The sequence below is a fragment of the Tachypleus tridentatus genome, chromosome 2 (genome assembly GCF_004210375.1).
Source record: "Tachypleus tridentatus isolate NWPU-2018 chromosome 2, ASM421037v1, whole genome shotgun sequence".
NCBI classification, from domain to species: Eukaryota; Metazoa; Arthropoda; class Merostomata; order Xiphosura; family Limulidae; genus Tachypleus; species Tachypleus tridentatus.
Window position 1 is genome coordinate 143,765,832 of NC_134826.1, and position 21,768 is coordinate 143,787,599.

The 21,768-nt window shown below is 35.7% G+C and overlaps 1 long non-coding RNA gene across 1 annotated transcript in view; it reads left to right on the forward strand.

The window, feature by feature from the left end:
• Positions 1-1,342: 1,342 nt before the first annotated feature.
• The window catches only part of LOC143245277 (uncharacterized), a 31,171-nt gene continuing 10,745 nt past the window's right edge, over positions 1,343-21,768 (forward strand). Inside the window, exons 1-2 of the long non-coding RNA XR_013025548.1 lie at positions 1,343-1,495; positions 2,838-2,909. This is a non-coding gene — a long non-coding RNA (uncharacterized LOC143245277). The remainder of the gene's footprint in view (positions 1,496-2,837; positions 2,910-21,768) is intronic.

Here is a 21,768-nt window from a genome sequence, read left to right on the forward strand (position 1 = left end):
AATACAGTAGACATTATTTACTCAAACTACAAATCCTTATTTTTGGTAATCAAGACTAGAAATACAGTAGACATTATTTACTCAAACTACAAATCATTATTTTTGGTAATCAAGACTAGAAATACAGTAGACATTATTTACTCAAACTACAAATCCATATTTTTGGTAATCAAGACTAGAAATACAGTAGACATTATTTACTCAAACTACAAATCCCTATTTTTGCTAATCAAGACTAGAAATACAGTAGACATTATTTACTCAAACTACAAATCCGTATTTTTGGTAATCAAGACTAGAAATACAGTAGACATTATTTACTCAAACTACAAATCCTTATTTTTGGTAATCAAGACTAGAAATACAGTAGACATTATTTACTCAAACTACAAATCCCTATTTTTGGTCCATGCTGTTACCTAAAATTATATTTAGTGAAATCAAAGAAGGGATTTGGGTTCAAGTAAATTACATGTACAATCTTGTTCCATTACTTTTTCGCCCCCTATTGACAGCTTTTTAAATTTCCAATTTTTCACTTTTCTTGTCCGTTGCAATAAACATAGCTTGTAGCTAGCCGATACAGTACGTGATGATTTACTGTAGCTGTTGACTAATTGACCATATTAGTTCGAGATGCAAAATGTTAAACTGCAGTCAGAGGTTGTCATGGAGATTTGTTTGGGAATATAGTGAGCATTTATAGTTTCTGTTGATTGGCTGTCTTCCCTTTTCTCAGTAGTTCAAATACATGCTTATTCTAATTATACTTTGATATTTAGTTTAGTGTATTATTTCGCATGTTGCTCTACTGTTCTGTTAGGCACCAAGAATGTAACGACCTTGGTAAATGTGACCTTCAAGGAAATATCACAAGGTGACGCTACGAAGTGGTAAATTTGGAAGTGTTGTGTGTTTATTTATCCTCAACACAGAATTGCTGCGATTTGTTTAGTTATAACATCGAATTTTCGTTCTCACATCAAAGCATGTATTGAACAAAAATAATATACCATTACGTACGACATCAAAACCGATAAATTTAGAGTTCCTGAAAATTCATTAGTAACATTAGCATGATTCATTTTCCATATAAAAGCCATAAACATGACTCAATTTTGGTGTGTGACGTAGGAATAACTCACTTTCTGATGGCCAGGCACCATTAACAAGAATATATTGCATCAATACTATAAGCATAAATCGATTTCTCAAAAACTCACCGATCGATTTCTTAGCATAGAATTAAACATGACTAACATTCTAGTGACTCACCAAGCAAATTGTCACGATTCATGTAGTGACTGAAATATTATTCAGTTAAAGTCTTAAAATGCACGAAAGTTTCAAATGGCAACTCGTAATAACGTTGTTCAAAATGTTTAATTGTCAAAAGTTCACTGGTTTTAATAATCAATGGGCGAGACGACCGTTTATATGGTAATATTACCTTCTACTATTAAGGAAGTATCAGGAATTGTCCAGGGATTTATAGGTCAGTTAATTTTTGTTTGTTTTGTTTTTCAATTTCGCGCAAAGCTACTCGAGGGTTATCTGTGCTAGCCGTCCCTAATTTAGCAGTGTAAGACTAGAGAGAAGGTAGCTAGTCATTACCACCCACCGCCAACTCTTGGACTACTCTTTTACCAACGAGTAGTGGGATTGACCGTAACATTAGAACGCCCTCACGGCTGAAAGGGCGAGCATGTTTGGCGCGACGGGTATGCAAACCCGCTACCCTCAGATTACGAGTCACACGTCTTAACACGCTTGGCCATGCCGGGCCCCAGTTAATTTTACATCTGTTGTAAGAAACACTCTAGAGGATACGATAAAAGAAGCTATAGAAACTCATCAAATTAAATAGGGTACCATAAGATAAAATCGCCTTATTCTTATAATATGTTGACGTCTTTTAGCGACGATATTACATGTTATCTGGACAATGGGGTGGATGTAGGTCCTTGGTGTACATTATGTTTTTTAAAAAAACTTCGATAAGGTACCGCGTAAAACATTAGTTAAGGCAGTTTATAGGAGTTGGAGAAAGAATAGTTGATACTTAAGTAGATTATTGGATGGTTGGATAAGATAATGCAAAAGAGAGGTATTAGTGGAGTCCAGTCCAGTTGAACCATTTTTACTTGTGGGATGCTTCAAGAGTCAACGATTGACCTTTTTCCTTTTCTTATTTTAATGTTACATTAATAAAATTGATAGGTGTGTAATTTGTAAATTACTAAAATTTGCTTACGGTATTCAAGCCTTGAGTATTATATAATACAAAATAATTGTAATCGCATAAACCGAAATGTATAAGTTCACTTGTTTTAGGCTTAACGTTATTTAAGTCTTTATTAAATATGGCATGTTTGCGATAAAGAGATACATTAACACAGTAACTTGTACGCGTTTTTGTTAAATTTTACCGTACTTACTAAGTAAACTAATAGTTTTATTCTACGACGTAACGTTAGCCTTTTTAGAAACTTTGATAAACTTTTAATATATTGTTGTACAAAACATTTAGATAGTAAGACGCACGTGCGTTTTCAGGACAGACAAAACTGAATATTATTACAAGAGATTCGGTGTTTCTAAGAAGATAAACAATTAAAAATGAATTTCGTTAAATTATGTGTTGTAAATTAATTAAAATATGCGGCGATGTATGCTCATTTGAAGGATCAAACAATAGTCAGGCATTGTCTGGCACGACAGTGGTTAGTGGTTAACAACGTGTTCACAGCTAACAGACCATTGGCACGATCTGACGTTTTAATAAAACGAGACGCCTAAAGCTAATGTCTTTTCTTTTTACTGTTCTATATTTGTAGGGTTGGTGTTAAAATAGCGCCAACATACTTTTCGATATGAACCAGCGAGCCTTCCTCATTCTGACATAGCAGGTAAGTCACGCCATCTGGAAAGTAGTCTATAACTAGTAGTACAGGTAATAAAATATTTGGAATATTTATAAATATAATTATTATATATTTTTAAAGTAATTACTTCTCTGCAAAAGTCACTTGTTAGGTCTCACTTAAAATACAGTTTATTCCATCGGTCTCGTTATCTAAGTAAGGGAATTGGAATGTTCAGAGAACCTACCAGGATAGAAGGGTTATCTTAGATCGATAAATTAAGATCTGTTAACTTATTTTATCTTGAAAAAAAATGATAAGAAGTGGTCTTATCGATGTTTACAAGACTATTGGGAAGTCGTTAACGATTTTGGTTTATGTGTGTTTTATTCTGAACACAGAAGGACGAGAACACAACGTTAAGACAGATTACGTTGTCTGAACACTAAAGAGTCATTCTCTGGTTTTGACAACATTGTGGAAGCTCACACCGGATTCAAGTTAAGAAAGATTTAGTTGTTTGAAAATAGAGGGCTATTTTGTAATTTTGACAACATTTGGTGAGGTCAGACTGGACTCCAGTTAAGATTTAGTTGTCTGAAAACTAGAGAATTATTTTCTATTTTTAGTTCTCTCGGGGACTGGTGTTCAAGGACAACCTTAAAGAACCAAGCGATCTCTTATTGTCCGCATGCTATATTACGTTCTTAAAAAGGATTTCGATTCTAACGAATACACTGTAACTTTTGATTACCTGAATATTCCACTTCTGTGACAAAATAACTTGGTGTTATAAAATCACTCTTATCTTAACTATGTTCGTTACCTGAAGTAATGGGTTAAACACTTTATCAACTGTAAGTAACAGAAGTCATTCCTAATATATTTCCTGTTGGCCCTGACATGGCCAGGTGGTTAGAGCACTCGACTCGTAATCCGAGGGTCGCGTGTTCAAATCCTCGTCACACCAAACATGCTCGCTCTTTCAACCGGGAGGTATTATAATTTTACGGTATATCCCACTATTCGTTGGTAAAAGAATAGCCCACGAGTTAGCGGTGGGTGGTGATGACCAGCTGCCTTTCCTCTAGTCTTACACTACGAAATTAGGGACAGCTAGCGCAGACAACCCTCGTGTAGCTTCGCGCGAAATTCAAACCAAACAACTCCTGAAAATATGAAAGTTAACATCATGTAACTAAAGCTGAAGAAATATAGAACATAAATAACCGAAGACAATCGGATTAATATTTAGAGACTGTAGTAAAACTAAAGTTATAAATGTTAACAAAAGTATAGTTTATCTAACCAACATCAGTTAACCAAACTAGGTAAAAACAAATATTTTTTTTTTTACAGATCATTTCCCCCTGGCGGCCTTTTTTCTTTCTTACTTTTTGTTTTTCGTGTTTAACTGTTGGCATTGTTTTAAAGAAGAGAACGTGTTTATATGATATGTTTCTTTCCGGATATTTACCTCAAAGTATCGATAATGTTTCCGGCTAAGAATATTCTTGCGAGCTCAAAGTTCAGTCTCATGTTTCGTTCGTTTCTAACATATTGTACTCGGTGAAAGAGAATGGTTACAGCTATCAGTGGTTAAAGCTATCAATGGTTACAGCTATCAGTGGTTACAGCTGTCAATGGTTACAGCTATCAGTGGTTACAGCTGTCAATGGTTACAGTTTTCAGTTGTTACAGCTATCAATGGTTACAGTTTTCAGTGGTTACAGCTATCAATGGTTACAGTTTTCAGTGGTTACAGCTATCAATGGTTACAGTTTTCAGTGGGTACAGCTATCAGTGGTTACAGCTATCAATGGTTACAGTTATCAGTGGTTACAGCTATCAATGGTTACAGTTTTCAGTGGTTACAGCTATCAATGGTTAAAGTTTTCAGTGGTTACAGCTGTCAATGGTTACAGCTATCAGTGGTTACAGCTGTCAATGGTTACAGTTTTCAGTGGTTACAGCTATCAATGGTTACAGTTTTCAGTGGTTACAGCTGTCAATGGTTACAGCTATCAGTGGTTACAGCTGTCAATGGTTACAGCTATCAGTGGTTACAGCTGTCAATGGTTACAGTTTTCAGTGGTTACAGCTATCAATGGTTACAGCTATCAATGGTTACAGTTTTCAGTGGTTACAGCTGTCAATGGTTACAGCTATCAGTGGTTACAGCTGTCAATGGTTACAGCTATCAGTGGTTACAGTTTTCAGTGGTTACAGCTATCAGTGGTTACAGTTATCAGTGGTTACAGCTATCAATGGTTACAGCTATCAGTGGTTACAGTTATCAGTGGTTACAGCTATCAGTGGTTACAGCTATCAATGGTTACAGCTATCAGTGGTTACAGTTATCAGTGGTTACAGCTATCAGTGGTTACAGCTATCAGTGGTTACAGCTATCAATGGTTACAGTTATCAGTGGTTACAGCTATCAAATATTTCTGATAATTTTGTAATTAATATTCTCATCATATAAAATATAATTAAGACTAAAATGTAAGAATTTTTTATGTTTGTTTTTTCTTAATTTCGCGCAAAAATACACTAAATTTTTACTCTACTGGCGCTTCACTAAAATACACTAAGTTTTTACCCTACTGGCGCTTACTAAAATACACTAAGATTTTACCCTACCGGCACTTCACTAAAATACACTAAGATTTTACCCTACCGGCACTTCACTAAAATACACTAAGTTTTTACCCTACCGGCACTTCACTAAAATACACTAAATTTTTACCCTACTGGCGCTTCACTAAAATATACTAAATTTTTACTCTACTGGCGCTTCACTAAAATACACTAAGTTTTTACCCTACTGGCGCTTCACTAAAATATACTAAATTTTTACCCTACTGGCACTTCACTAAAATACACTAAATTTTTACCCTACTGGCGCTTCACTAAAATACACGAAATTTTTACCCTTCTGGCGCTTCACTAAAATACACTAAATTTTTACCCTACTGGCGCTTCACTAAAATACACTAAATTTTTGCCCTACTGGCACTTCACTAAAATACACTAAGTTTTTACCCTACCGGCACTTCACTAAAATACACTAAATTTTTACCCTACTGGCACTTCACTAAAATACACTAAATTTTTACCCTACTGGCGCTTCACTAAAATACACTAAATTTTTACCCTACTGGCACTTCACTAAAATACACTAAATTTTTACCCTACTGGCGCTTCACTAAAATACACTAAGATTTTACCCTACCGGCACTTCACTAAAATACACTAAGTTTTACCCTACTGGCACTTCACTAAAATACACTAAATTTTGCCCTACTGGCGCTTCACTAAAATATACTAAATTTTACCCTACTGGCTTCACTAAAATATACATGAAATTGTTTGCCCTACTGGGCTTCACTAAAATACACTAAGGTTTTTACCCTACTGGCACTTCACTAAAATACACTAAATTTTTGCCCTACTGGGCTTCACTAAAATATACTAAATTTTGCCCTACTGGGCTTCACTAAAATACACTAAGTTTTACCCTACTGGCGCTTCACTAAAATATACTAATTTTTACCCTACTGACACTTCACTAAAATACACTAAATTTTGCCCTACTGGCGCTTCACTAAAATACACGAAATTGTTACCCTTCTGGCACTTCACTAAAATACACTAAGGTTTTTTGCCCTACTGGCGCTTCACTAAAATACACTAAATTTTACCCCTACTGGCACTTCACTAAAATACACTAAGTTTTTGCCCTACTGGCACTTCACTAAAATACACTAGGTTTTTTGCCCTACTGGCACTTCACTAAAATACACTAAATTTTGCCCTACTGGCGCTTCACTAAAATACACTAAATTTTACCCTACTGGCACTTCACTAAAATACACTAAATTTTACCCTACTGGCGCTTCACTAAAATACACTAAGATTTTACCCTACTGGCACTTCACTAAAATACACTAGTTTTTTGCCCTACTGGCACTTCACTAAAATACACTAAGGTTTTTTGCCCTACTGGGCTTCACTAAAATATACTAAATTTTACTCTACTGGCTTCACTAAAATACACTAGGTTTTTTTGCCCTACTGGCGCTTCACTAAAATATACTAAATTTTTACCCTACTGACACTTCTTCACTAAAATACACTAAATTTTTACCCTACTGGCGCTTCACTAAAATACACGAAATTGTTACCCTTCTGGCACTTCACTAAAATACACTAAATTTTTACCCTACTGGCGCTTCACTAAAATACACTAAATTTTTACCCTACTGGCACTTCACTAAAATACACTAAGTTTTTTGCCCTACTGGCACTTCACTAAAATACACTAATTTTTTTACCCTACTGGCACTTCACTAAAATACACTGGTTTTTTACCCTACTGGCGCTTCACTAAAATACACTAAATTTTACCCCTGCTGGCTTCACTAAAATACACTAAATTTTACCCTACTGGCGCTTCACTAAAATACACTAAATTTTTACCCTACTGGCGCTTCACTAAAATACACTAAATTTTTACCCTACTGGCGCTTCACTAAAATACACTAAATTTTTACCCTACTGGCGCTTCACTAAAATACACTAAATTTTTACCCTACTGGCACTTCACTAAAATACACTAGGTTTTTTACTTCCTACTGGCGCTTCTTCAACTAAAATACACTAAATTTTACCCTACTGGCGCTTCACTAAAATACACGAAATTTTTGCCCTACTGGCGCTTCACTAAAATATACTAAATTTTTTGCCCTACTGGGCTTCACTAAAATACATGAAATTGTTACCCCACTGGCGCTTCACTAAAATACACTAAATTTTACCCTACTGGGCTTCACTAAAATACACTAAATTTTACCCTACTGGCGCTTCACTAAAATACACTAAATTTTTACCCTACTGGCACTTCACTAAAATACACTAAGTTTTTACCCCACTGGCACTTCACTAAAATACACTAAGTTTTTTGCCCTACTGGCGCTTCACTAAAATACACTAAATTTTTACCCTACTGGCACTTCACTAAAATACACTAAATTTTACCCTACTGGCACTTCACTAAAATACACTAAATTTTTACCCTACTGGCGCTTCACTAAAATACACTAAATTTTTACCCTACTGGCGCTTCACTAAAATACACTAAGTTTTTACCCTACTGGCGCTTCACTAAAATACACTAAATTTTTACCCTACTGGCGCTTCACTAAAATACACTAAATTTTTACCCTACTGGCGATTTGTTCGCCAAACTACATTGTATTTGTACCTTACTGACACTTCGATCACTGAAGAAACAGTTGTTTTTTTTTGCCCTATTAGCTCTTTGGTTCCTAAAATACACTGTATCTCTATCGTACTAAAGCTTTTGTTACAAAGTACACTGTATCTTTATCCTACTAATGCTTTTGTTACAAAGTACACTGTATCTTTATCCTACTAATGCTTTGTCACAAAATACACTGTAACTTAATTCTACTGACGCTTTAATTACTAAAATACGCTGTATCTTTACTCTACTGACTCTTTAATTACTAAAATACGCTGTATCTTTACCATACTGACTTTTCTGTCGTGAAAAACAATTAAAAATACTTGAATAAACAACGGATGTAGTAAAAGCTGTGATAAACGTGTTTCAGGTATGAAGAATAAACACAAACACAAAATAATCCCAGTCTGAAAGATATAGGGTTTAAAAAAATGTTCCATTGATGCAGAATTACACAAGTAGGGTAAAATAATGTAAGATATAATTACTCTACTAACACTAACAACTTAAAAACTGGCCTTATTACAGTTGTATGAGACGTTTAACTTTGTGCTGTATTACTGAAGACAGGACAGACGTGGATAATTTGTACACGTAGTAAAGCTTGCTGTCTGAATGTAAGCATCAGAAATGTCGTGACCTTTAACCTTCAACACTGGATATAATGAATAATTTATTCGTTACTTTCTCTTGTAAGTTCTTATAATTTGTTTAAAATGCTCGTGCTTCCCCTGTGGGGTACAAAGACCCCTTCGTGATTCACAGAGACCCAGTTGTATCGAACAAGTTCGTCTCCAAGTACTTTGTTGGAATTTAGTGACCCTGAAAACATACACTATTTAACCAGCAATGTGCCTAAGCGAACCCCCCCCCCAAGTAAGAGTGATAGTGGTTACACCAAACAGATAATGACACCGAATTCGTTTGTCAAGTTTGTGTCCTGCTAGCTCCAAAACTGTAAGAGTAGTTAGATGGACATTAATATACATACAAAACTACAAGCTGAATTAATATCTGATTAGTAACGAAGTTAGACCTCGCATGACCTAATGATTATATCACTCCACTCGCAATCCGCGGGTCGTTGGTTCGAATCCCGTCACCGAACAGACCTACCGGTTTAGCCGTAAGGGCGTTATAATGTTATGGATCAATTCCACTTTTCGTTGGTAAAAGAGTTACCAGAGAATGGGCGGCGGGTGTTGTCGACCTAATCTGTCATTTCGAAATTGGGATTAGGGACGAGTAGTGCGGTTAGTTCTCAAAGATCTTTGCACGGAATTAAAAACAAACAATTTAGTCTTATGTTGATATATATATGCTCCCTGATCACGAAAGCCAGCCAGCTGGTTCGCCTTTCTTCTGAGTGATGGGTGACTAATTTAATTGAAGTAACAACGAATAAATAGTGATGAAATACTCTTATTCTAAATAACGATATCCTTCACCAGTTTAATCTGGTTCACACTACAGCAGTTGTTGTTCGAACAACTGAATAAGAAATAGCATCTAAACCACTATTGTGCTTGTCGTATATCCCATTAAATCTCTTACTGAGTTTCCTGGTATTGGATGTGCAAGGTATAGTTTGGTTGATGTATTATTCTCCTTTACTTTTGCTGGATGTTCCAGATGTAATGATATATTGTTGTATCTTCTTTTTTTCCAGTCGTAACTTATTGTCACTTCTATTATACGGAAAACAAATACGTTTGTAGAAATGTGTCGTTTTGTTTAGGAAAGGAAATATTACATTAAATGTTTACAACAACGTTTAGACATTCCTGGGTTATCTTCAGGTAACACTGCACAACAGTTTTTTTGAAAAATTTTGCTTCCTGAAAAGTTTTTGCTGATTGTGACACGTACCTGGTGGGTATGCACAAATATAGTTTTGGTTTTGCTTCATCACGTAGGAACTTTGAGAAATAGACAGTTAACTGTTTACCGGCAATAACGTATTTAATTGCGTTTATGTTTCTAACACGCTATTAAGTTCAACATAATTAAAAGTGTTTTTGCTCCTGATTTTCGTTTGTATTCAATGTTCGGTGCATCACGTTGCAGTGTCCATCAGTAGTCACCAAGCATTGACGGATTCCAGTTGCCCTGATATCGTTTTTCCATTGTAGCAAAACTGAAGATTTCGATGAAACGGTACGTGATGGGCAAATTTGGATGTGATTTTCGTGATCAGCAGCCAAAAATCTATAAGGATCACCCAACAGTATTCAAGAAACAAAACCTTTGTTGTACAGTATTATTAAAGAGTTGGAATAGCTGTCATGCGAATTTTCACTCTCTCTTGTCACACACAAACACCCACGTTATTCCTTCCTAAACTTCAATACACTTGAAATTAAATAAATAAACGTCGGTCTTGACAAAGAAGCTTCAATCATGGAGTTTTTGTTAACCTGGAGTTGACCTAAGAAGGTCGAAGCTTTGTTCTGTATTTCAGTTTAATTAAAGTTTTAATACCAACATCGGCCATCTTTAGAATACAAGAACACATCAAATTAGTTATGTCTTTTATGCACACGAGTTGTGTAATACGACACATGAGGACATTACATTTGTTGTTTTTTCCAAGTGAAATCTTACAAGGCACGTGGAATTACCTGATAAAATCGCGAAATAAATTTAAAATACAAGGAAAGCGACAACACATAGGAAACAAATAAAGATGACATGTTATGAACCTGGTTATCTGTAACTAGAAACTTGTTTTAAACTAAGAATATATTTCAAAAATAAAACACAGAGTCAAAACCATGGTTACTGAAAAGGTCATATTTATTTTAAATAAATCTATCTCATTGAAGCTACATTGCAAAGACTGTCGTTTATTTGTTTATTTTCAGATCTATTCAAGTTTAAGAAAGGATAGTATGTGTTTGGGTGTCAAGAGAGAGATTATTTTTTACTCACACTAACATTTCTTCCATGACAACTTGGTCTGTTTATCGGCCAGGAGAATGTCAGTGGGCGGATAATGGTAAAACTAAAGTAGTTTATTCTCACTTTGTGTTTCCATAAATACGACCAACAGCTAGTCATTGTTTTTCTTTCCCTTTTTATACGGTGAATGAGTGATGTCTCGCAAAGAATGGAAAATAGAGATGAGTGAGAGAAAGAGACAGAAAGAGTAGTGTAGCGTTCATCAAGTTGCTTTCCTTTATGTCAGGTGGAAATGGAAGAGTAAAGTAAAGGAAGCGGAGTGGTTGAAGGGCTGCAAGTCATGTGGAAGTGAAATGAAGGAAGTGAAACACTGTGTTTGTTAGTTGGTAAAGAGAGAGGATGGGATTTTTGTTGATTGGCTCACTTGTAGGATAAACGAAATTGGGTAAGAGATTACTGTATGAGACTGCAGAGAGAAACATAAAGCGTGGTGTTGACCTTTGACCTTTGGCTATACTGCAGAGAGAGATACTAAGGGTATGACATTAATGGATGTTTTAATAGAAACCCACTGAAAATAAGTTGGGTTTGGTTGTTGTTGAGTTGAGTATGGTTAACGTTAAGTTGGGTTTGGTTGTTGTTGAGTTGTAAAACTTCCCATTGCGATTTGAGAAAGAATAAAATACATATAAATAAAACTAAAATGTTTGCCAACCTCCAATAGATGGCACTCGCATCAAACGTGTGCTAACGATAATTTCATAGTTTTTTGTTGTTGTTATTTACGTTATCCATTTCTTTGTCAGACTTACTGATTATGTGGCTAATACAGGTCGATTTTTCAACTTAGCATGGATCAACATATGTGAATAAACCCACATGTTATAATGTTATATCTCTTTGGCTTATTCATATAGTAATTATTTACGTTTACGAAAGGTATATGACATATTTTTTACAGAATATTTTCACGTTGTTTTATGTAACATTTTACTCAATGAAACAGTTTCTTACTTTAACACGTCATGGATTTACTATCATATGTTTATTTTAATATCAGCATTTGTTTCACTTATATATATTTAGAAATGCGTGCAACTCAAACTGTAAGATCGGTAAAATTCCTACCCACTTATTAAAGTTATAGAAAGTTGCTGAGTGTGAGAATTCACAACGTTCTTTACATGTACTGTTATTTTAGCTGAAATTTATAGAACCTAGCTAACAGTTATAAAACACGCGGAGAGACAGTATATATTGTTGGTTTGCTTGTTTGTTTTTGAATATCGCGCATACCTACTCGAGGGTTATCTGCGCTAGCCGTCCCTAATGTAACATAGTACGACTAGAAGGAAGGCAGCTAGTCATTATTACCCACCGCCAAATCTTGGGCTATTCTTTTACCAACGAATAGTGGGATTGACCGTCACATTATAACGCCCACACGGCTGAAAGGGCGAGCATATTTGTTGCGACGGGGATTGGAACCCGCGACCCTCAGATTACGAGTCAAGTACCTTAACACACTTGGCCATGCCGGGCCCTTGTTGGTTTGCTGTATACTACAAACCTGAGAAGTTATAATTATGATTAATGCTTATTAATCAGGGAGCTTCAGATTTACCAGGAACGTTTATAGCTTTCGAACACTACAAACAGTTTAATTTCAGCAAATTAACATCGAACGTTAGTATTTTGACGAAGATATTATATATAACTCCAGGGGTGAAAAACTCACGTGTGATCAGCGAAGAGCTACCTAACTCCAGATTAAGTGAATAATACTGATATCAACTCGAAATTGGTTCATTCATAGTGAACCCTCCATAAGATAGTCAATTTTCGACCAGATATTAGACTCAGTATTGTTTGTAAGTTTCTAAAACTTTTGAAAATAATCATTACCTGTGATAACCGTTTTTAAAAAATGTATTGCTGTTTGTATATTAAAATGTATTTGTATTAAAAAGTAACCATGCGTATCAATCTTCTTCGCAAATCTAGAAGATTTGATACATCTCCGTATTTCTAAATTTAAATTACAATTCTACTCAGTTTCAGGCTATTTTAGATCGTAATACGTAAGACACATCACTGAAAACACACAACTTATCAGATTGCGTGTCAATCTGAACGATTCATGTATTATATAGGAAATAAAATAAATAGGTTACAAAGCCTTAAGTGCAGACTTGGGCGTTAAATTTTACTTTTGTTATCAGTTGTGAAAACGGATGTGGGTGTTGAATTTCACAACAGTTACCAGTTGTTGAAACAGATGTTGTGTTGAAATGTAACAGGAATTACCAGTTGTGAACACAGTTGTGGGTGTTGAACCCCACAAGAGTTGCCAGTTGTAGCAAAGTGGCTGTTCAAAGTAAAGAATATACAAACAATTAACCTAACACTGTACAACTGATATATCTTACAAAGTTGTTGACAATATTCGAGACAAACAGGAGCCACGTGAGGGTGACATGAAGCGGGTTAAATTGATCCGAAGGCCAGAATTTTCGAAGTTTTGCGAAGACTAATAGAATAGAACGGGAACTACATATATGTGACTCAGGGGATTACTATAGAGGGGTACGGTTAGAACTTAAGAATAGATGACCTTGAAGTATAGACACGAATGGCAGATGCTCAGACAGACGGTGACCCTTGCAGAAAGACTTAAGGGAGTTATAGTGAGAAAAAAATGAGTATAGATAGACTTTAAGAATGTTCAAAACCTAGTGGGGCCCAGCATGGCCAAGTGGTTAGGGGCACTCGACTCCTAATACGAGAGTCGCGGGTTCGAATCCTGGTCACATCAAACATGCTCGCCCTTCAACCGGGTGGCGTCATAATGTGACGGTGATGCCTAGCTGTCTTCTCTCTAGTCTTACACTTCTAAATTAGGGACGGCTAGCTCAGATAGCCCTCGAGTAGATTTGCGCGAAATGTAAAAACAAACAAAACCTAGTGAACATTTTTGCAACTAAATGTTTATGATAATGACAGTGTTTACTTTTTAAAATGTTAATAAAGTGATAAATTGAATTTATAAATAAACTGTGCAGCATAATTAAAGTTTCTAACAGACACAGAAAACTAGACCTATTTAACAGTATAATTCACGTTTCTAATAAACACAGAAAATTAGACCTGTTTAACAGTATAATTCAAGTTTCGAACGGACACAGAGAACAAGACCTGTTTAACAATATAATTCAAGTTTCGAACGGACACAGAAAACTAGACCTACACATAAACCTGCCAGAAGTTAGTCAAGTAAAGGCCAAATATTGTCATTTCTAATTATGAAAAGTGCAGTTGCGTTTAGCCTATTTATCTGGGCAATGCCCTCCCCAATGGCACAGTGGTATGTCTGCGGACTTAAATACTAAACACCGGGTTTCGATACCTGTGGTGGGCAAAGCACAGATAACCCATTGTGTAGCTTTGTGCTTAATTCTAAACAAACAAACAATTATCTGGGCAATGTTTTATGCAATTCTACACTTTAATACGAACATAAATTATACTAACCAATAAAAATAACGAAATATCTCTTGAATAGAACAATAACATCGTTGCATAAAAAAATGTAATGAGAACAATATTTAGAACAATTTCTACCACACAATAGACTAACTGTACTGTGTCACCGTAAGGATCGAACCTCGAATTTTATCTTCATAAGCTCTGATTATGGATTGTAGTAGTTTTATAAGTTAACTAAACGAGATATCGTTGCGTATTTTACGAAAATAATTTGATTAAAATGAGCGCTCATACAGACGTTTGCGATTTTAAAAGGCGCGTATTGTTTAGTTGTTGTTGTTTTTTGTGTTTCGAATGAACGGATACTAAGCAGACGATGAAGTTAAATCATCTTACTTTCTAATACGACATGTTTTAGACCACCATGTAATCCCTGGAGAATCTGAAATCAAGTTTGGTTATTTAGTTATCTTTAGGATGTTAGCCAACATCAATTTCTGGTTAGTGTTGGTACCACGTGGAAGGTTTTATTTTGTGCTGGTCTGACTTCGTAGCCAAATATTTAAAACAAATTTGTTTAAGTCTATTCAATTTCTGTTCCCTCCCTTAAAATAAACTTTGGTTGACTTGACGTATGTTTGATTTGTTAGCAGTAACCCAGACTGGAAACCCACTCGGTCTTTTTTTTTTACGGGGTCTGGTTTTACGGATTAAGGCACTCGACTCGTAATACGAGGGTCGCGGGTTCGAATCCCGTCGCACCAAACATGCTCGCCCCTTCAGCCGTGGGGGTGTCATAATGTGACGGTCAATCTCACTATTCGTTGGTAAAAGAGTAGTCCAAGAGTTGGCGGTGGGTGGTAATGACTAGCTGCCTTCCCTCTAGTCTTATACTGCTAAATTAGTGACGGCTAGCGCAGATAGCCCTCGTGTTGCTTTGCGCGAAATTAAAAAAGCTACAATAAATTACCTAATTAGTCCTTACATTGCCCATGCTACATAAAACAGCAAACAGTTTATCAGAACAAATTATTTTCACGTAAGGAGTCTATATTTAAGTTAATTAACCTCAAAAACGCGAAGGATGAGAAAAACAACCTATTTTTGTCGTTCTAAAAGTGCTGTTTATGAACTGAGGCACTCAGATTATGGACACTCTACGTTTGGCGAGGTACACGGCTCTGAAATGGTATTATCTACGAAGACAAAGTAGGGTTAATGAAGGATATACTGACTCACCCATTAGGCATGTTAGGGATGCGGAATTATCGTAATCTTAAGTAAGTAACCCGCCAAACACAAGTCCACGTTGAGGTAATATATTACTGCGCCAAAATACACGAAGATATGAAATATATCTGAAAGAATGCCAAACAACGGTGAGCATGTTTCATCTTTTACATATACAGTGCATTTTAGTTGGTTTTTTTTTTTTATTTCGCGCAAAGCTATTTGCGGTAGTTTAGCAGTGTAAGACTAGAGGGAAGGCAGCTAATTATCACCACCCGCCGCCAACTCTTGAGCTACTTTTTTTTACCAACGAATAATTAGATTGACCGTAACATTATAACGCCCCACAGGTGAAATGGTGAGCGTGTTTGGTGTTACGGGATTCGAACCCGCGACCCTCGGATTACGAGCCAAACGCCTTAACCCACCTGGCCATGTCGGGCCGCAGTGAGTTTTAGATGGTAATTAGTTAAAGCCACAGTTATAGTTCCCGTCAGGTATTATGTTTATAAATTATCTTAAGTTTCTAGTTAAATATCTGCCAATTCTCAAATAAGAGAGAGAGAGAGAAAGAATGAAAGAAATGATAAATAAAACACAAAGATCTTTCTCTCCTAACTTATACCTTTGATGATCGTTTAGTATGTGTATTCTATTATGTTTTTAATAATTTTGGTTTGATTATTAAGTACTATTGATAAACAAAGGTTAATACTGACAGACGATATATCCCTACAGTAAAACAGTAACTACTCACAAAACCCAGAGCACATTTTATATCCCGCGTTATAGCCTGTACCCTGAGGATTCTCTTAGTTTACGTAATGTCTTTAATTTAGTTTTCTGTTTCGTTCAGTATAATGTTATCCTTCTTCTGTTTCGTTCAGTGTAATGTTATCCTTATTCTGTTTCGTTCAGTGTAATGTTATCCTTATTCTGTTTCCTTCAGTGTAATGTTATCTTTATTCTGTTGAGTTCAGTGTAATGTTATTCTTATTCCCTTTCGTTTAGTGTAATGTTATCCTTCTTCTGTTTCGTTCAGTGTAATGGTATCCTTATTCTGTTTCGTTCAGTATAATGTTATCCTTCTTCTGTTTCGTTCAGTGTAATGTTATCCTTATTCTGTTTTGTTCAGTATAATGTTATCCTTATTCTGTTTCGTTCAGTGTAATGTTATCCTTATTCTGTTTCGTTCAGTGTAATGTTATCCTTATTCTGTTTTGTTCAGTATAATGTTATCCTTATTCTGTTTCGTTCAGTATAATGCTATCCTTATTCTGTTTCCTTCAGTGTAATGTTATCCTTATTCTGTTTCCTTCAGTGTAATGTTATCTTTATTCTGTTGAGTTCAGTGTAATGTTATTCTTATTCTCTTTCGTTCAGTGTAATGCTGTCCTTATTCTGTTGAGTTCAGTGTAATGTTATCCTTATTCTGTTTCGTTCAGTGTAATGTTATCCTTATTCTGTTGAGTTCAGTGTAATGTTATTCTTATTCCCTTTCGTTTAGTGTAATGTTATCCTTCTTCTGTTTCGTTCAGTGTAATGTTATCCTTATTCTGTTTCGTTCAGTATAATGTTATCCTTCTTCTGTTTCGTTCAGTGTAATGTTATCCTTATTCTGTTTTGTTCAGTATAATGTTATCCTTATTCTGTTTCGTTCAGTGTAATGTTATCCTTATTCTGTTTCGTTCAGTATAATGCTATCCTTATTCTGTTGAGTTCAGTGTAATGTTATCCTTCTTCTGTTTCGTTCAGTGTAATGTTATCCTTATTCTGTTTCGTTCAGTATAATGTTATCCTTCTTCTGTTTCGTTCAGTGTAATGTTATCCTTATTCTGTTTTGTTCAGTATAATGTTATCCTTATTCTGTTTCGTTCAGTGTAATGTTATCCTTATTCTGTTTCGTTCAGTATAATGCTATCCTTATTCTGTTTCGTTCAGTGTAATGTTATCCTTATTCTGTTTTGTTCAGTATAATGTTATCCTTATTCTGTTTCGTTCAGTGTAATGTTATCCTTATTCTGTTTCGTTCAGTGTAATGTTATCCTTATTCTGTTTTGTTCAGTATAATGTTATCCTTATTCTGTTTCGTTCAGTATAATGCTATCCTTATTCTGTTTCCTTCAGTGTAATGTTATCCTTATTCTGTTTCCTTCAGTGTAATGTTATCCTTCTTCTGTTGAGTTCAGTGTAATGTTATTCTTATTCTCTTTCGTTCAGTGTAATGCTGTCCTTATTCTGTTGAGTTCAGTGTAATGTTATCCTTATTCTGTTTCGTTCAGTGTAATGTTATCCTTATTCTGTTTCGTTCAGTATAATGCTATCCTTATTCTGTTTCGTTCAGTGTAATGTTATCCTTATTCTGTTGAGTTCAGTGTAATGTTATCTTTATTCTGTTGAGTTCAGTGTTATGTTATTCTTATTCTCTTTCGTTCAGTGTAATGCTGTCCTTATTCTGTTGAGTTCAGTGTAATGTTATCCTTATTCTGTTTCGTTCAGTGTAATGTTATCCTTATTCTGTTTCGTTCAGTGTAATGTTATCCTTATTCTGTTTTGTTCAGTATAATGTTATCCTTATTCTGTTTCGTTCAGTATAATGTTATCCTTCTTCTGTTTCGTTCAGTATAATGTTATCCTTCTTCTGTTTCGTTCAGTGTAATGTTATCCTTATTCTGTTTTGTTCAGTATAATGTTATCCTTATTCTGTTTCGTTCAGTGTAATGTTATCCTTATTCTGTTTCGTTCAGTATAATGCTATCCTTATTCTGTTGAGTTCAGTGTAATGTTATTCTTATTCTCTTTCGTTCAGTGTAATGCTGTCCTTATTCTGTTGAGTTCAGTGTAATGTTATCCTTATTCTGTTTCGTTCAGTGTAATGTTATCTTTATTCTGTTGAGTTCAGTGTAATGTTATTCTTATTCTCTTTCGTTCAGTGTAATGCTGTCCTTATTCTCTTTCGTTCAGTGTAATGCTGTCCTTATTCTGTTGAGTTCAGTGTAATGTTATCCTTATTCTGTTTCGTTCAGTGTAATGTTATCCTTATTCTGTTGAGTTCAGTGTAATGTTATCCTTATTCTGTTGAGTTCAGTGTAATGTTATCCTTATTCTGTTGGGTTCAGTGTAATGTTATCCTTATTCTGTTTCGTTCAGTGTAATGTTATCCTTATTCTGTTTTGTTCAGTATAATGTTATCCTTATTCTGTTTTGTTCAGTATAATGTTATCCTTATTCTGTTTCGTTCAGTGTAATGTTATCCTTATTCTGTTTCGTTCAGTATAATGCTATCCTTATTCTGTTGAGTTCAGTGTAATGTTATTCTTATTCTCTTTCGTTCAGTGTAATGCTGTCCTTATTCTGTTGAGTTCAGTGTAATGTTATCCTTATTCTGTTTCGTTCAGTGTAATGTTATCTTTATTCTGTTGAGTTCAGTGTAATGTTATCCTTATTCTGTTGAGTTCAGTGTAATGTTATCCTTATTCTGTGGGGTTCAGTGTAATGTTATCCTTATTCTGTTTCGTTCAGTGTAATGTTATCCTTATTCTGTGTGGTTCAGTGTAATGTTATCCTTATTCTGTTTCGTTCAGTGTAATGTTATCCTTATTCTGTTTCGTTCAGTGTAATGTTATCCTTATTCTGTTTCGTTCAGTGTAATGTTATCCTTATTCTGTTTCGTTCAGTGTAATGTTATCCTTATTCTGTTGAGTTCAGTGTAATGTTATCCTTATTCTGTTGGGTTCAGTGTAATGTTATCCTTATTCTGTTTCGTTCAGTGTAATGTTATCCTTATTCTGTTTCGTTCAGTGTAATGTTATCCTTATTCTGTTGGGTTCAGTGTAATGTTATCCTTATTCTGTTTCGTTCAGTGTAATGTTATCCTTATTCTGTTTCGCTCAATATAATGTTATCCTTATGTTTTTAAGGCAGTCCTTCCTGTTGACATTCATTTTTGTTTGACTGTTTAAATATTAATTATCGATACATACATATATACTTGGGTCTGTTGCTCTAGTGAGATATGCGGCTTTGAAATAGTATTTTCTACGAGGTCTTTTCAACCTTTGTTCTACCAATCAAATAGAGGTAGATAACAGAGGGAAGGTTTAGCTGTTTGAAAGTGGTATAACAGAGGGAAGGTTTAGCTGTTTCTGAGTTGAAAGTGGTATAACAGAGGGAAGGTTTAGCTGTCTCTGAGTTGAAAGTGGTATAACAGAAGGAAGGTTTAGCTGTCTCTGAGTTGAAAGTGGTATAACAGAGGGAAGGTTTAGCTGTCTCTGAGTTGAAAGTGGTATAACAGAGGGAAGGTTTAGCTGTCTCTGAGTTGAAAGTGGTATAACAGAGGGAAGGTTTAGCTGTCTCTGAGTTCAAAGTGGTATAACAGAAGGAAGGTTTAGCTGTCTCTGAGTTGAAAGTGGTATAACAGAGGGAAGGTTTAGCTGTCTCTGAGTTGAAAGTGGTATAACAGAGGGAAGGTTTAGCTGTTTCTGGGTTGAAAGTGGTATAACAGAGGGAAGGTTTAGCTGTCTCCAAGTTGAAAGTGGTATAACAGAAGGAAGGTTTAGCTGTCTCCAAGTTGAAAGTGGTATAACAGAGGGAAGGTTTAGCTGTCTCCAAGTTAAAAGTGGTATAACAGAGGGAAGGTTTAGCTGTTTCTGAGTTGAAAGTGGTATAACAGAGGGAAGGTTTAGCTGTTTTTGAGTTGAAAGTAGTATAACAGAGGGAAGGTTTAGCTGTCTCTGAGTTGAAAGTGGTATAACAGAAGGAAGGTTTAGCTGTTTCTGAGTTGAAAGTGGTATAACAGAGGGAAGGTTTAGCTGTTTCTGAGTTGAAAGTGGTATAACAGAGGGAAGGTTTAGCTGTTTCTGAGTTGAAAGTGGTATAACAGAGGGAAGGTTTAGCTGTTTCTGAGTTGAAAGTGGTATAACAGAGGGAAGGTTTAGCCGTCTCCGAGTTAAAAGTAGTATAACAGAGGGAAGGTTTAGCCGTCTCCGAGTTAAAAGTGGTATAACAGAAGGAAGAGAGCTAGTGAATATCCCCTACTACCAAATCTTAAGCTATCCTTTTTCCAACGACAGGTAGGATTGATCATCACATGATAGAGACCACATGGATGAAATGATATGTTTGGTGACAGGATGTGAACGCGCAACCTGCAGATTGCGAGTCGAACGCTCTAATCGTCGGACCAACTGGTACCATACCACACCAACAATTAGGGTGAGGTCTTCTGGTAAATGGCACCATATCACACCAACAATTAGGGTGAGGTCTTCTGGTAAATGGCACCACATCACACCAACAATTAGAGTGAGTTCTTATGATATCTAATACCACACCACAACAACAATGAGGGTGAGTTCTGATTGTTACCACATCACACCAACAATTAGGGTGAGTTCTTCAGGTGATTGTTACCACATCACACCAACAATTAGGGTGAGTTCTTCAGGTGATTGTTACCACATCACACCAACATTTAAAGTGAGTTCTTCAGGTGATTGTTACCACATCACACCAACAATTACAGTGAGTTCTTCAGGTGATTGTTACCACATCACACCAACAATTAGGGTGAGTTCTTCAGGTGATTGTCACCACATCACACCAACAATTAGGGTGAGGTCTTTTGGTAAATGGAACCACACTACACCAACAATTAGTGTGAGTTCTTACGATATGTAATACCACACGACAACAACAATTAGGGTGAGTTCTTCTATAACTGATACCACACGACGACAACAACAACTAAGGTGAGTTCGTCTGTAGTTGATACCACCCCACAACAACGACAGTTAGAGTGAGCTTTTCTATAACTGATACCATAGCACAACAACAGCAGTTAGGACGAGTTATTCTGGTAACTGATGTGACATGTTTCACACGCAAGTGGACAAACGGCCAGATCCGAAAACCCCTATATAGTTAAGGTGTGACTGTTTCTAACCTTGATAAGGTGTGACTGTTTCTAACCTTGTACTACCCACCAGAGGGAGAACAGCTAGCAAACATAATCCATCA